Raw genomic sequence first — 15804 nt, forward strand, 5'->3', positions numbered from 1 at the left:
GTGCTCAGGCTTGAATCTAATCAGAATTGCTGAGTCTGGCTTTTGCCATTTCCTTTCAGGATCACATGTGTGACTATTTTTCCAGAGGAACTACAGGGCATTGTGAATAGAAATCTGGATCCATTTCCTCTTTTTCCCTGTTGGTTAATTGGTCAGGTTGAAATATGCTCCGTTTGAATTGTTTCTGGAAGACTGAATGCACATGTAACCAGTATGCAAATTTAACTCACCAGAATGTATTTTCTTTAAAGCACTCACTAAAATTGCCCTCAGGATTAAATAAAGCCCAGACATGCAGTTAGTATAGGCTTTCTGTATGTCTATGTATGTTTCTATATGTCTGTACATTTATGGCTCTCTCTATATCAATAAGTAAATAAGCTAAAAACAAATTATACTTGGTAAAACAAATTACAAATTGTCTTTATAATAAATCTCAAATGTTATAACACATTTCAAATTTATCCTTACATAAAAGGAAATATCTAGTGATATAAATTTCTTTTTTCCTAGTTTCACACATGATTTTATCATCCTTGCCTTTTAAGGAGATTTAATGCATTTTAATTATTTTCATACTTCATAGAAATGAAAGTCTGTGTTTGCTACAAATTAAATGCTCATGCTACCTGAAATAATACTTTGGACTGCAGGACAGTACTGATTCTTAAGTAGATTGACTATAATCTCATGATAAATAAATATATATATATATATATATATATATATATGCATGAGAAAACACATTCAATAATAGTCTCTGTGTTTAAAACTATCATGGTATACATTTTCCTATCTGGTGCTTAAGGAGTTTCATTCTACAGTTTACAAGGTGTAGGTTTGCACCCCAAATTCTCAGGGTATGCTATTTTACCCTAATACTTGAAAGAAAAAGGTGCCCTGTATTTTATCAGTACTGTTGAGGGAAAAATATGTGTAGGTTTGTTTTAGAAAACTATTTATAAAAATCAAATTCATTAATATGTTAGGTTTTTATGTAATTTCTAAGGAGATATACATACAGATATGATGTATATTTCCAGGAGACTCTTTCTACATTCTTAACTAACTTCTGGGTCCTAAGTAGACCTCACAGGTGCATAAAATCAATAACAAAGCATGTAGCATTTGCTAAATCATACACTGAGCTTGAATCTAATCAGAATTCAGACTCTGGTCCTCTGGGGAAAAAAGTATGTCCATCTGCGGCATGTATGATTACAAGGCCCAGGGGGGGATTCTGAAAGTCAGACTCATTTGTATGCCCCATGTCTCAGAAGAGAACTAAACATTCACAGTGGTATTTGTAAGCCGTTAACATTCTTGTTTGATGTTGCAACTAGAGCACGTTATTAGATTTATTCCTATTCATAATGGTGCAGAATAAAACACACACACAATACATCTCATTTGATTTCTTTTTTTAAGTTTCATAATTGCTTTTTACAAGCTAATGTTACTGGCAAAAAGTCCTTTCCAGGGCTCCCTGAAATGATCTATCATACCTGTATCCATTTCTAGCGGGTGGTCCTTTCCTTTTCTCACCCTGAAGATGTAGGCTTCTATATTTACATTTAAATCATATTATTGTACAGTAAGGACAGTAATGGTTGTAAAGAATGTGAAGACTGAGGAAGTTATGTCCCAAACAGAGGAGAGTAAATTGTGTGGTGAATGGAGAAAGATGCCGGATAATGCTGAATTATAGCCTTGACTGTGAAAAAGCCAGTGATAAATGGAAAGAACATGGAATTTTAAACTGGTCTCAAGATAGAAATCTTGGTGGAAAAGTTCCTACCTGAGGTCTGATATGATACCATATAAAGTTCAGTGAGCTGGGCCAAAGGGACTGTGAAGCCAGCTCAACAGCTCTGAGAGTTACGTGATTAGGGTGTTGCATATGGAGAAAACTACTTAGACAAGGATTCTGTGAGACTAGCCTACTTACCTTCGATTGCTAGCATTTGTAAGTGATTGTGCAATCTTGTGTAATGGTCTTTTATTTTGACTGTTTTGAAAAAATATATATTTTGTTGTTTTTCCAGTAAAAGTAAATGCAAAGAGAAAACATGCATTGTTTGTCTTTTTTTAACTCAAAAAACAAACTTTGGACATTTTAATTTTCTTCTGTGTTCTAAATTAAAGCCCTTATTTAACTAAAATACTCTATAATAATGTTTCACATCCAGGTTGTATTTGTTTCCTATTGCTGTGGTCTTGGTGGCTTAAGACAACACAGATTTATTATCTTACAGTTCTGGAGGTCAGAAGTCTGGTATGGGTCTTTCCCTGTACCCAGAAGACTTCATCTGACCAACAGAAGGACTCTAACTGCAGCATCAGCACCATTGCATAGCATTATGAGGAGCACCTGCCAAGGTGTGTGAGGCTCATTGACACCGAAGAGCAACCCGGACAGCAAGTTCCCTGCCGGGCTACACTGAGGCCCAGGAGAGTAACTGTGGTTATCTCCTTCAAACCTGAACATCAGAGGCACAAGTTTTGGACCTACTGCACAGTGAGGATCAAGGCTGGGGCCCAAGTCAACTGAAGTCACTATAAACCTTAAGACTAAAGCCCCAGAAAGACTTGAAGTGACCTTCCACAGAGAGGGAGCTCTAGAGGATTGCTCACTTATGTCTAGGGGTTGAGAGCAATAGGATAACAAGGAAAGGTAAGGACAGTTCCAGGCCCTTATAATTTCCTCAGTCACCTCTGGCTTCCAGCTGTCATTTCCAGTGAATTCTCAAATTCCATTCTCCAATTTGATTCCACTGTTCATTGCATTACTTTGCATTGTACTACTCCAGCAGACTTCATCTGATCCTGAGTATTCTAGACTCAAGACTGTATGTGTGGCAGGATTTTCCTGAAGGTTTAGAGTATACAGGATAGAGATTAGCAGGTGCTCCAACAACACATGGCAGCCAGCTGCATCGGCAACTACCTTAAATCTGAACCATTGACATCCTTGTTCTCAAATAGCTTTGTGCCATCTCTGGCACTAGATAATTTCACTGGCTGCTGCTGAGTTCATTTGTGCTTCAGCCACTCTCTCTATTGCTAGAGCCCTCCCCTTCCCTTTGTCTACTGCTTCCTCTGCTCCTTAGCTTGCCAGCTCAGAATGCTCTAATTTCCTGTTCTCTCTTACATAGAGCACATCAACTACCTAATGAAGCCTTACTAATGCAGACATACTACACTATGTCCAGAAGACCTCATCTTCATAATCAACCATGCCCATTGTTCCTATTTACGTATTGTTGAGTAAGATTCCACCCCAAAACTGGGTGGCTGAAAAGCTACAAAAATTATCTGTTTAACTCATGCAACTGTAATTTGGGCAGGGGTTGTCATGGAAGGTTAGGCTTTGCTTCAAATGGCAGCTTGACAAGGGCCTGGATAATCTACTTCCAAGACAGCTCACTCATATGATGCGAAAGCTGATGCTAGTAGTCAGCTGGGAGTTCAGCTGGGGCCAGCCAGGGGCCTCAGTTTCACTTCATCTGGGCTTCTCCACTGCCTGCTTGGGCTTCCTCAGAGCATGGTGGCCTGGTTCCAGTAATGAGTATCCCAGGAGGCAGGAAGCAGGTGCTGCTGCCAGTTCCTTAAGGCATCAGCTCACACACGGTCACTTTCACTGCACTCTGCTCAACAAGCAAACACAAAACCCAGATTCAGGGGCAGGAACACAGACCCCACCTCCCAGCAAGAAGAATGTTTGGGGATATGTTTTAAAATCACCATCCTCATTAAGGAATATTTTTAACAGATACATTTTTAAAAAGGAATTATAAAGTCAGTCCTGAGATTAGTGTAGGCTCAGTCAAGATTCTGAAAAAATCCAGAATGAGAGAAGTCTACACAAGGTTTGCTGAGCATGCTTTTTTTGGGTATTGGGCCTATGTCAAAGTCTCATAGGGCAAAAATCACTGTTGTATTTAGAGTGTGGAGGGCATCAATGTTCTTTAGCAATGACTGCCTACTATGTGCCAGGTGCTCTGACTCATGCAGAGGTTAGGAGTTCAGAAAGTCTTCAGATATGGTGAGAATGCCTGATACGCTGATGAAACTGTCCAGTCTAAGCCTTGTCAAAGGCATTGAGATTGAAAGAGGAAACTGGCTAACAGCCACAGAGGAGACATCCATGCCAGCGACCCAGCATGCGGCAGGCAGGGAGCAAAGGGGACTAGGAGTGAAGAGTACCGGGAAATCCAGGGCAACAGCAAGAGACTGAAAGTGCAGAGGCTGTTCAGCTGTGCAGGAGGCAGGGGGGGCTACCACAGGGCAATAGGGGTCGGGGGGTGGGTAGCATAGGGAGAAGCAGCAGGGCCAAAGGCCTTTGTCAGGAAATTTACCCAGCAGAAGTGCTGTGAAAAGATTGTCTCAAAAGACATAGCAAAAGTCAATATTTCTTTCTGCCCCTTGAAACTATAACCTGATCAACAGACTGTTCCTTAAGTGTAGTCTCTGAAGACTTGAGTGCTACTGGATAGAGGTAAGAACAGGTTTTATTATATACATATGCATATATATTCACAAACTCACACTATAGTATTGCAGAATAACATTAATATATTATATATGCTATTATGTGAGAATTATAAAGAGATAATATATATAGTACACCCCTAGCCTGTGGTTAGAACTCGAGAAATATTCTCTACAGTAATATACTTTCCATTACAGCATTTGTGCTTCTGAAAAATTCAAATTCACTGCTACACAGGTTGCTTACAATTACTCAAACCCATTAACTGGGATATCTTCTATCTATAAAAATAGTTCTTGCTCTTTGGAAGAAATTTAGAGAAATGTTAAAATATTCTAAAAGTTTGGAAAATGCTTTATCACTCAAAGGGGTCCACTACACAAACTGTCTCTAAAAAGAAATACTTGTAAGTGTATCTGATACTTTACATGCTATTTTGTAGTCTACTTTGCTGCCTCATAAAATTATAAACCTACATCCTTATCTCCAATATTCTTAGAGGAATGGTTTTTAACAGCTGTATCTTATTTCATCATATGGCTGTATCATGTAGTTAATAAATCTCATATTGTTACTATTTAGTTTTTATAGTTTGGAGCTATGAAAATAATGCTGCAATGAACATCTTTGAACACAAATCTTCCCAAACATCTCTGATTGTTTCCTTGAGATAACATCCTCTGAGGACAATTACTAAATAAAAGGACATGAATATGTTTAAAATTTTTGACCCACAGGACTTTGAGATGTCTCCCTACCTCCCATATCCCAACTCTTCCACCCTCAAACATGCAAACACCTCATTTAGAGACTTCATATTTTAGTGTTTCTTTCTCTGGAGCAAGGCTCTCAAAGTGTGGCTCCCATCCCAACAGCATGGGCTTCACCTAAGAAATGTCACCTATGATACGTCACCTGTTTTCAGTGCAAATCCTTAGTGCACCTCAGGCCAGTTGGATCTGAAAAGGAGGAGAGGGGGAGCAATTTAATTCTCCAGAGGGTTCTGAGGCACACAGTTCTGAAAACCACTGCTCTGGACCACAGTGCACGGCAGCCACAGGCTGGCCACTTGGAGGAAAGCAAGAAGGTTGATGCTGCTGAGCGGAAAACTCTGCTCCTGCTCTATCATGTTAGCATACCAGTCCCCAGTGAGACAGTCCCTTTCTGATCCTCACTTTCCACAATGATTTTTTAGTGGAGAAAATAAATTCCTGTTTCAGGATTTTTTAATGAACATTTAAAGAATATAGTACGTAAGAAATACTGCTTTCCTTCTGTCTTGCCAATGGGTTTCAGCCCCAGCCAAGTTCACTTTTAATTCAGTGAAACTGAAAATGACAATGGAATGTTCCTGGGGGGAAAAGGGTTTATACCCAACTTTATTCTCCCAATGACGGCAGGTCAGGTGCTAGAATCCCATCCACCTCAAAGCCAGTCTGCATGCAGCAAGCTGGTTTCTGCCTCTGGGCCTCTCTGCCCTCACAGCCGTCCCAGTCTCTGTCCTCGGTGCTGCCACCACTCCAGCCTCTGCTCTCCTGCAGCGCAGCCCAGAGCACTGGGTGGAGGTCTTTATATAGAGTCAATAACAACATATTGCCCACACGTGTGTAGGGAGCAAGCCCACCAGGGCCAGGTGAGAATCCTGGCTGTAGAAGTTTCATTTTCTCCATACCTTCCCTTTTTGACAAAGTCAATCTAAACCATATTTTTTGCTCCTTTCTGTTTTTCTTTCGAGGAAAGTGTAAGAGCCCTGGGCCATGAAGGGAGAGGAAATTGCTTTGCTATGGAGGCTCCAACTGAAGTCTGTCTGCCTGAAATGGGCCCTTGGCCATCCTGAAAGCAGTCTGAGCAAGCTGGAAGTTAGAACGCACTGACATCCATAGCTAAGCAGTTGCTGAACAATGACTGTGCACTTCAGGGAGGGTACTAAGGACCATTGTTGGGAGCCACACAAAGACAACAAGATGGCCACAGTTCATGAGGTTCCTGCTTCACTTCTTGGAGATTAGCTACGAGCCCGCGCGCGCCAACAAGGAAGCCCGCGCGCGCCAAGAGATACTCTTCTCCCCCTCCTTCCCTATTGTCATATACCAATCAGAATGTAACTCGCTGCGCCACCCCTGCTATGCAGCCAATCCCCTGCCTCCAAGTATCCTATGGCCCACTCTGCCCCTGAACACTGGTGTATATCTACCCCCGTCCTACAATAAAATTTGAAGGCTTGATCAGAATACTGTCTTGCCTTCGCTCTTCTCTCGCCCCCATTTTCTTTCAGGTCGGGTCCCCCTCGTCCCCACGAATAACTAAGTCCCGCTGGACGGGACAAGTGGCGCCCAACGTGGGGCCAGAGGCGCGGATCCTTCGCAGGCGGACCCCCGAGTAAGATATCGTCTGGCCAGACCCCTTCTTGATGAAACAATAGGAGACGCCTTTCGCCGCTCACGGAGGTCGTCGTCCCTGGTGAGTACCGGCCGCCTTATAAGAAAATGGGAACTAGATTAAGTAAAGAAGCGGTCTTCATAAGAGACCTAAAAAGTTCGCTTAGGGAGAGAGGAGTTCGAGTTAAAAAGAAAGACTTGGTAAAGTTTTTTATTTTTGTTGATGAAGTCTGTCCGTGGTTTATTGTTAATGGCCCCGAAATTCATCCTAAAAAATGGCAGAAAGTAGGTAGAGATTTAAATGATTATCTTATCAAAAACGGCCCTGACTCTGTTCCTGTTTCAGTATTTTCCTATTGGAGTCTTATCAGAGATATTGTTGAAAATACTGACCCTGATAAACGTCAACTCTTGTCAGTAGCAGAATATTGCCTCCGCCCCCTATCTCGGGCGGCCTCAAAATCGTCTCTTTCGAGTGATCCCCCTGCTCCAAAATCAGCTAAATCCCCCTCCCCTAGCCTGACACCATCTTTGCTCGGTGCCCTCCATGATACCCCTCCCAAATGTTGCATTTATCCGCCTCTCCCTCGAGATTCGGACTTTGTCGATACACAAAAGGTTTTTCCGGTCGTGACTAAGAGCCAAAATAGCGAACCTTTAGATCCGGGAGACGCGGCCGAACTAGAAGACGAGGCGGCCAGGTATCACAACCCAGATTGGCCCCTTGCCGCCCCGTCGCTTAACCCCCCTTCTTACACTCCCCCTATTCGGCCTCCCAATGTTTGCGCCCCGGCCTTTTTGCCCCTGTCGGCCCCTCCGCTACCCCCTCCGGCTCCCGGTCCTGTTAGCCCCCCTACCAGCACTGAAGACCTAATAGCACAGATAGTAGAACAAAGAATAACTTGCCATCTCCAAAAATTGGTTGTCTCCCAACCAGTTCGTCCCTCATTATCTTCGCAAAGGAGCCTCTCTAAGAAACCGCTTACAGCCACAAAACCTAAAAAACTGCTCTTTCCTGTTCTTACCCGGGCCTCCGCCCGCTCTGGCCCCACCTCCACAACACGTAGCCCGGAAGAGGGCGATCTTGAAAGCGATGGTGAAGACGCCCCTGCTGCTCAGGAATTAGAAAGTGAGGGGGAAGAGCAGGCTGAGCCAGAGCCGGCCGAACCTGCCGATGGCCCTAGAGAATTTCACAAAATCCATTTCAAAAGCTTAAAAGAGCTGAACGCAGCCGTTAAAGCTTATGGCCCCAATGCCCCTTTTACCCTTTCTGTTCTTGATTCGCTGTCTCGAGGAGGACATTTACTCCCAGGTGAATGGCTGCGTATAGTCCAGGCTGTGCTTACCCGTGGTCAGTTTTTAACTTGGAAGGCAGATTTTGCTGACCGCTGTCAGACCATCGCTGCTGCCAATGTAAAAGACCCTCATTCCCCAACAGCGTCCTGGACGTTTGATAAGCTTGCGGGACAGGGCAGATATATCTCTGAAACCAGGCAGCAGCGCCTTCCCCTTGGTCTTTTATCTCAAGTGAAAGATGCCGCTTTGGGCGCTTGGATATCACTCCCTGCTTCCGGGACTGCTAACACTCCTCTAACTAAGATCACTCAAAGCTCGCAAGAAGACTATAGCGAATTTGTTAGCAGATTGTTAGAGGCCGCCGAAAGGACCCTTGGTTCCGCGGCTGCCAATGATAAGATTGTAAAACAGCTAGCCTATGAAAACGCCAATTCGGCATGTCGAGCCGTCCTCCGCGGTAAGACTCGAGACAAAACTCTTGATGAAATGCTGAGAATGTGTAGAGATGTCGATCCTTTTACATCCAAAGTCCAAGCCCTTTTAGCTGTAGGTGCCGCTGTTCAGACTCCCCCGGCTTCTTATCCTCCTTCCTTCCCCAGGGGCGCACCGCCTATGCGTAACTGCTTTAAATGTGGACAGCCAGGCCATTTCGCTCGCCAATGCCCTACCTCAGCTCCTCCTCCTAGAGTTGGGTCAGTCCCCGGTATTTGCCCTCGCTGCCATAAGGGGCGGCACTGGGCCAAAGAGTGCAGTAACAATCCAACAAATCCTTTTTATAGTACCACAAATCCTTTCACCCCCCCTTTTCAGGGAAACGGGCTGAGGGGCCAGCCCCGGGCCCCCCAGCCAATTCCATTTCAGCCGGCCTCGGGGAACAGCCTAGCTGTAGCACTCCCGCCCTCTATCGGGCCACACCCGGGAGTGCAGGACTTGACCTCTGTGCCTCCTCCTCAACAATATTAACGCCTGAAGAGGGAGTTACAATTATTTCCACAGGAATTTATGGCCCACCTCCCAAAGATACTTATTTTCTAATTTTAGGGCGAGCTTCCACCACAATAAACGGCCTTATTGTCCACCCTTCCTTAGTTGACAATGACTATACTGGAGAAATAAAAATTCTTGCTAGTGCTCCCCAGTGCCCTGTCAGCATTATGAAAGGTCAGCGCCTTGCGCAGGCACTCCCCCTCCCTTTAAGTACATCTCACCCTGCTATTCATAAGAAGCGAGGCTCCTCTACCCCAGGTTCTTCAGACTTATATTGGATCCAAGCTATTACTAAAGAACGCCCCACTCTTAAGCTTAAGATCCAAGGAAAAGTATTTGAAGGAATTTTAGATTCGGGGGCCGACTCTACGGTCATATCTCAGGCTTCATGGCCCTCCAGCTGGCCCTTACACGCTTCCTTGACCCATCTACAAGGAATTGGGCAGTCAAGAAACACCTTACAGAGCTCACAGTTACTAAACTGGGAAGATGAAGAAGGAAATACCGGATTCATTCAACCCTTCGTAGTTCCTGGGTTGCCAGTAAATCTTTGGGGAAGAGATATCCTTTCTCAAATGAAAGTCATCATGTGTAGCCCTAATGAAGTTGTAACACAGCAGATGCTCTCACAGGGTTACCTCCCTGGTCAGGGGTTGGGCAAACTAAAACAGAGAGATCCCAACCCGATACTGGCCACGCCTAAGATAGACCGCTCAGGTTTAGGGTTTGAAAAACATTTTTCGTAAGGGCCGTTGCTCCTCCTGCACTCCAGGCAGACAAGATTACTTGGAAAAGTGATGTTCCTGTCTGGATCGATCAATGGCCCCTTACCACTACAAAACTAAATGCAGCCATAGAGTTAGTGCAGGAACAGCTGGCTGCTGGACATATTGAACCTTCTACATCCCCTTGGAACACCCCAATCTTTGTAATTCAAAAGAAATCGGGCAAGTGGAGGCTCCTACAAGACCTCAGGGCAGTCAATAAGACCATGGTCCCTATGGGCGCATTACAACCGGGAATTCCCTCTCCAATAGCCATTCCTAAAGGGTATGTCAAATTAGTAATTGATCTAAAAGATTGCTTTTTCTCCATACCTTTGCATCCTGATGATTGCAAACGTTTTGCCTTTAGTATACCCATTACCAATTGTGTAGGGCCTTCTCCCCGGTTTCAGTGGAGAGTTCTCCCACAAGGAATGGCCAAGAGCCCTACTCTTTGCCAAAAGTTTGTAGCCCAGACTATAGACCCCTTTAGGTTGCTCTTCCCCACTTTGTATATTATCCATTATATGGACGATATTCTTCTTGCCGGTCCTGACCAGCAACAGCTCTATGCGGCCAGTCAACAGCTAGTCACTGCCCTCCGAGATCGAGGACTACAAATTTCCCCAGAAAAGGTCCAGGTCCACCCCCCCCAACTATTTTTAGGCTTTGAATTATTTTCTAATAAAATCCTCACTCAAAAAATTCAGTTAAAGAGAAGCTCCTTAAACACTCTTAATGATTTTCAGCGTCTGCTAGGAGACATCAACTGGCTCAGGCCTTATTTAAAGCTGACCACCGGAGAGTTAAAGCCTTTGTTTGATGTCCTACGTGGAGACCCTGATCCTTCCTCCCCCCGCTCGCTCTCATCAGAAGCACAAAGGGCATTAACCATTGTAGAGCGGGCTATTTCTGAACAGACCATTAGCTACTTCTCTCCACATCTAAGTTTGTGGCTGCTCATTTTCCCTACCCCCTTCTCCCCTACAGGAGTCCTTTGGCAGAACCATCCACTATTTTGGGTTCATTTGCCAGCCTCCCCCCCTAGAGTCTTAGCTACCTATCCTCAATTAGTTGCTGCCCTCTTACGTTTAGGCCGAGAGGCAGCTCTCAAGTTGTTTGGGAGAGACCCTGAAGTTATAACCCTCCCATACAATACATCTCAATTACAATGGCTTATTCAACATGATGATGATTGGGCAATTAGCTGCACCTCCTTCCAGGGGACAATAGACAATCATTACCCTGCAGACAGATTAGTCCAGTTCCTTCAAAAGACCCCGGTTGTCTTTCCCAAAAGGACTAAAACCACGCCAATTGCTGGGGCCGTAATGGTGTTCTCTGATGGGTCCTCCTCCGGCATAGCCGCTTTCAGTATTAATGGGCAAGTTACTCGAATACAGACAGACCTCTCTTCTGCACAGCTTGTTGAACTAACTGCAATAATCAAGGTTTTTGAGCTTTTAATAGATGCCCCCTTTAACCTTTACACTGATAGTGCCTATGTAGCAACCTCTGTTCCCCTATTAGAGACAGTGCCTTACATACGTCCCTCTACAAATGCTTCCCCCCTATTCGCAAAATTGCAAAAATTAATTTTAAGCCGCGATGCCCCTTTTTTCATCGGGCATATACGCGCTCACACTGGCCTTCCAGGGCCGCTTGCCAAAGGCAATGACAGGGTTGATCTGGCGACTCAATTAGTAGCCTCTGTCACGCCAGACTCACCCTTGGCTGCAGCCCAACGGGCTCATGAACTACATCATCTCAATGCTCACACTCTTAGACTCAAATTTTCAATCACCCGAGAACAGGCCCGCCAAATAGTTCGACAATGTCAAGGATGTCTAACTCTCCTCCCAGAGCCTCATAACGGAATCAACCCCCGGGGGTTAGTCCCAGGAGAGATATGGCAAATAGATGTCACTCATTACCCTCCCTTTGGTAAATTAAAATATATCCATGTGTCTATTGACACATGTAGTGGTTTCCTATGTGCATCCTTGCAAACGGGAGAGGCAACTAAAAATGTTATTACCCATGTCCTCTCATGCCTGGCATATCTACCACAACCTAAAATCTTAAAAACTGACAATGGGCCTGGATACGCCAGCTCTAGCTTTAAACAGTTCTGTGCGCAGTTAGATATTAAGCACGTAACAGGAATTCCCTATAATCCCCAAGGCCAAGGCATTGTTGAAAGAGCCCACTTAACCCTTAAAAACATGTTATTCAAACTTCAGTCGGGGGGAGAAGTACTCTATCCGAGAACAGGTAATGCAAAGACACTCCTAAATCATGCACTGTTTGTTCTCAATTTCCTTACTTATGACTCCGCGGGTAAAACCGCTGCTGATCGCCTTTGGCATCCCTCCACGGCAGATAATTATGCACAAGCTATGTGGAGAGATCCGATGACCAACACATGGCACGGGCCTGACCCTGTGCTCATATGGGGGAAAGGACATGCTTGTATATATGATGCTAAGGCACAAAATGCCCGATGGCTCCCAGATAGGCTCATTAAACTCCTAGACACAAATAGAGGCAAAAACAATAATAATTCCAGTCCAGGGCATATTAACCCCTGAGAAGCCTTCCCTTTCTGTTTATTTTCAGGAGGCAAAAATGAAGATATGTACACTATTGACCCTCGTCATGACCTTTCGCCCCGTTTGGACCCATCAGATTTCCAACTTCACCTGGACAGTCACCAATGAAGCAGGAGACGTCGTTTTCAGTTCTTCCACCTTAGCAAGTACCCCCCCATGGCCTGTTCTTGCCCCTGATCTCTGTGACTTGGCCGCTGGAGCTTCTACGGCCTGGGGGACCCCAGACATTTACTTTCCTTTTTCCACCTCCCCTGAGACCTACCCTGAGGGACAATCTACCACTTCTCCTGGGTGTAACAACACCCCTAGGAGAACCTACCTCAGAGAAACAGAATTTTATGTCTGCCCGGGAGCTCATAGAGATCGAGCCCTTAACTATAAATGTGGATATAGAGACTCCTATTTCTGTGACTCCTGGGGGTGTGAGACTACGGGAGATGCTAGTTGGAAGCCTAGCTCCACCTGGGATTATATAACTGTAAGTAGGGCTTGGAATCCCAAGCCTAACTCAACTGTTACCCCAGAATGTCAAAGCACCCAATCCACTAGAGGGCGATGTACACCGCTCTCCATTACCTTTACTGACAAGGGAAAAAGGGCCCCTATTGATGGATGGCTCAGGGGACATGAATGGGGGCTAAGGCTTTATGTTTCAGGAAAGGACCCTGGGCTCACTTTTAAAATCAAATTAATTCGATCTATTCCAAACGCCAACAAGCACGTTGTCCTTGGCCCTATTGCCCCTAAGGCAAGAGACCCAAGACCTTCTAACCCTTCTCCCCTGTCTACTAGTACTGTTTTCCAGGCCTTGCTCCCCCCGGTTTTACCCTCCACAGGCGAAATCCTTAAAGGCCTGGCTAATATGACTGCAAAATCCCTTAACTCCACTGGATATAGCGAGTGCTGGTTATGTTTCTCCCCCGTTCCCCCGTTTTACGAAGGGATAGCAGTTTTAGTAAACACCTCAGCAGACCTCATACTTACCAATGACTCCAGCAAGACTCGCTGGTCAGACCCCTCCCGTTTTTCAGAGACCTCTCCGGGTCTCACATTGACGCAGCTTTCGGGAATAGGCCTCTGTATACATAGCCCCCTCTTGCGTCTACCCCCTCAGCTAGTACCCATTTGTAACAGCTCCTTCTCACCCCCGCTGTCCTATGAATTCCTTGTCGCGCCCAACGGTACTTATTTTGCTTGCTCCTTTGGCATAACGCCCTCTGTTAACCCGCGCTTATTAATATCTAACAATGAATATTGTGTTTTAGTCATGCTCATGCCCAAGATTTTCATACATCCCACCGAAGACCTCCTTCCATATTACTCGGGCTCTACTCGCACTAAGCGTGAGCCAGTAACCGCCATTACCTTATCTGTATTATTAGGACTAGGAGCAGCTGGGGCTGGAACAGGCATTGCCTCCATAATTACTTCTAAACAACAATATTATGCTCTTAGTCAAGCTATTGATAAAGACATACAAAATCTGCAAGAGGGTTTAGACAGCCTGAAAGAATCTGTTGTCTCTCTCTCTGAGGTAGTGCTCCAAAATCGCCGAGGGTTAGACCTCCTTTTCCTGAAAGAAGGAGGCCTCTGCGCTGCTCTTAAAGAAGAATGTTGCTTCTATAAAGACAAAACAGGGTTAGTGCAAGATAGCATTGATAAAGTTAAGAAAAACCTAGAAGCCAGGCAAAAACAAAGAGAAAAGGATGAGGCCTGGTATAAAAACTGGACCTCTGCCACCCCTTGGTTAACTACTCTGATCCCCACCATCCTTGGACCCTTGGCAGGATTCTTCCTTTTAGTGTCTCTTGGCCCCTGGGCCTTAAGAAAACTGACAGTTTTTATTCGAGAGCAAGTTGACCAGCTCGTCAAGCCAGCGGTTGCTGTTCATTATCACAGACTTACGGCCTGTGATGAAGAGTCTTACACCGAGCCAACCAATGCTCCCGGTCTCCGGTTTTCAACTTTACAGGCGTCTCAACCATGGTACCATCGATTCTGGCACCGTACTTAATGTGGCCCATATGCTGGTCAGCCAGAGCCAGACATACCCCTAACTATGAGGGTATGGGCATCGAGATGAGTGCGAGACAAAGTACCGCAAGGGAGGGTTCTTCCTAGAACCTCTCTGGTCCTCCCTGAGAATACGCCTGGCTTGCATAGAGGTTGGTATCCATATGTACATAAAGCCTTGATATATTAAGGTCAATTTGGCTTTCAGCTCTGCCTCTCCTCCCTAAAAGATACCGAGAGCATTTGCAGAATGTTACCCTGCTGGAGGAGCCAGGCCTCTATTCCCTCACTCGATTAAGGCCCACCTTTCTAAAATAAATAGAAAGAGAGGAGATGTTGGGAGCCACACAAAGACAACAAGATGGCCACAGTTCATGAGGTTCCTGCTTCACTTCTTGGAGATTAGCTACGAGCCCGCGCGCGCCAACAAGGAAGCCCGCGCGCGCCAAGAGATACTCTTCTCCCCCTCCTTCCCTATTGTCATATACCAATCAGAATGTAACTCGCTGCGCCACCCCTGCTATGCAGCCAATCCCCTGCCTCCAAGTATCCTATGGCCCACTCTGCCCCTGAACACTGGTGTATATCTACCCCCGTCCTACAATAAAATTTGAAGGCTTGATCAGAATACTGTCTTGCCTTCGCTCTTCTCTCGCCCCCATTTTCTTTCAGGTCAGGTCCCCCTCGTCCCCACGAATAACTAAGTCCCGCTGGACGGGACAGACCATATGCATGGTCTGAGCTGGAGAAGCTTACACTCTGTTTGGGGTAATAAGATATCTACATAACAAGTGTGATGTTTAATGACATGAGGCAATAGGGAAGGGCAGACACCCAAGTTGGTATGGTTAATTCCCAAGTGGGTGCTGTATGTAATAAGCATGCCCAGGAGCAGGTGTGCTAGTAGGTAGCTGCTTCTGTGTGCAGGAAATGTGATGGGAGCTGGGCTTGGTAAGATTCCTTTGGGCAGAAAGGCAGGAGAGGGATGGGAACAGAGGAACTGAAACAGCAGAACATTAGTGTGTTTGAGGTGCACGCTGCAGGAACAGGATGGGTGTTGTTCATGAAGAGCAGTGCATACAAGGCTAGGATAAACTCCTGAACCTGAGTGTGGACAAGAAATTGGCTTCTAGGCTTAGGAGCTCAGACTGTATCCTGCATAGGTAGCAGAATATAACAGTTACGTGCTTGAACTCTGGAGGGAGACTCCTGAGTTAAATCATGCCCTTCCCTTCACCAGCTGTGAGATCTTGGACAAGTCA

The 15804-nt window shown here is 45.3% G+C and overlaps 1 protein-coding gene across 1 annotated transcript in view; it reads left to right on the plus strand.

Annotated features, from left to right (window-relative positions):
• Window positions 1-15170, plus strand: part of C5H4orf54 (chromosome 5 C4orf54 homolog) — a 29358-nt gene extending 14188 nt beyond the window's left edge. Inside the window, 3 exon segments of the mRNA XM_073237253.1 lie at window positions 2256-2674; window positions 6228-6952; window positions 12537-15170. The gene's annotated coding sequence lies outside the window, so the exon portion shown is untranslated.
• Window positions 15171-15804: the final 634 nt, after the last annotated feature.

This window comes from Manis javanica, chromosome 5 (assembly GCF_040802235.1).
Source record: "Manis javanica isolate MJ-LG chromosome 5, MJ_LKY, whole genome shotgun sequence".
NCBI classification, from domain to species: domain Eukaryota; kingdom Metazoa; phylum Chordata; class Mammalia; order Pholidota; family Manidae; genus Manis; species Manis javanica.